Below are 1149 nucleotides of genomic sequence, written 5' to 3'. Positions count from 1 at the left end.
CCCCCCCTCCCACGTTTTGTATTCGTTACTCTCTTGAAACATCTCTGATCTTCGGCACTTATATGACCTTATTGTGTTGCAAGTGCCGTAAAAATCTTACCTAAAAAAATCCCCAGTTTCTACGTACATACATCATGCGGGACTGTAGTACGGCTGACTTTGTTTTATCACTAAGTCTAACACGACGCTCCTTCACTTTTTATGGCTTTCCGTCTACTTACCTTGATCAAAGCAGGAATTGGGGTTGAACTCAAAGGTCCTTTTAGCTAAATATCTATAGAATGCTGAAAGAATCGTCAAATCCAAACCATGCAATGCTGTTCTTCAATATGACTCTTTATCGTCATATCAATGCGGAGGTTCAATCATGCACCAAAGTGTGACAGTAATCAATAATTGGACTAAAATAATTCAACAAGAAAAAATCTTGATCGAGTTGAAACGAATTCTAAAAGCTGTCAACGTTCAGCCTGTTTTTAGCGTCGTATTTAACCCCACCCCCCCAAAAAAAAAATTTAAAAAAATTAATTAATTAATTAACTCATTAATTAATTAATAAAAAAATAAATAAATAAATAAATAAAATAAAAATAAATAAAAATAAATAGATAAATAATAAATAATAAAAATTTAAATTTTTTTTAGAAAATTAAAAAAACTAAAAAAGTAAAGATTTCGATATAAGCGTTAGGAGTACGATTCGGTCCACGTCAATTCTCGTTGGAAGAACGACAAAATCAGAAGCCATTAACCGGGGTCGCGTTCTTCTTCATCCTATTATGAGTGGTGAAAAAACACGCAAAAATTAGATTAAAAAACCGGCCCCTGGAGGTTCAAGTACTAAATGAGACTACTTAGGCGTGTGAAGCTGACAGATTAATTAGCAAGGAAATGTCTCCTGGGATTATGATGTGACGAGGGAGACAGGTTATACGCAACTAATTGGTCTTTTTTTCTCCTTTTTTTTTGGTACTTAGTTTTCTGTTACTATGTTGGCTAGGAGTATTCACCGTGACTTGTATCTAGTCAAGTCTTTGTGTGATACTAAAACAGCCTCATACCCAAATACTGATGGAATGCGGAGACTAAAGTGCCGTGAGTGAGAGAAATAGAGAGAGAGAGAGAGAGAGAGAGAGAGAGAGAGGAGAA

The 1149-nt window shown here is 35.2% G+C and overlaps 1 protein-coding gene across 1 annotated transcript in view; it reads left to right on the top strand.

Moving 5' to 3' along the window:
• The window catches only part of LOC101848213 (low-density lipoprotein receptor-related protein 12), a gene marked incomplete at its 3' end in the record, with an annotated part of 79617 nt that overhangs the window by 15362 nt on the left and 63106 nt on the right, over positions 1–1149 (top strand).

Source organism: Aplysia californica, unplaced genomic scaffold (genome assembly GCF_000002075.1).
Source record: "Aplysia californica isolate F4 #8 unplaced genomic scaffold, AplCal3.0 scaffold00309, whole genome shotgun sequence".
NCBI lineage: Eukaryota > Metazoa > Mollusca > Gastropoda > Aplysiida > Aplysiidae > Aplysia > Aplysia californica.
The sequence above is the reverse complement of the archived record's forward strand: the minus strand, read 5'-3'. Positions and strand labels throughout refer to the sequence as shown.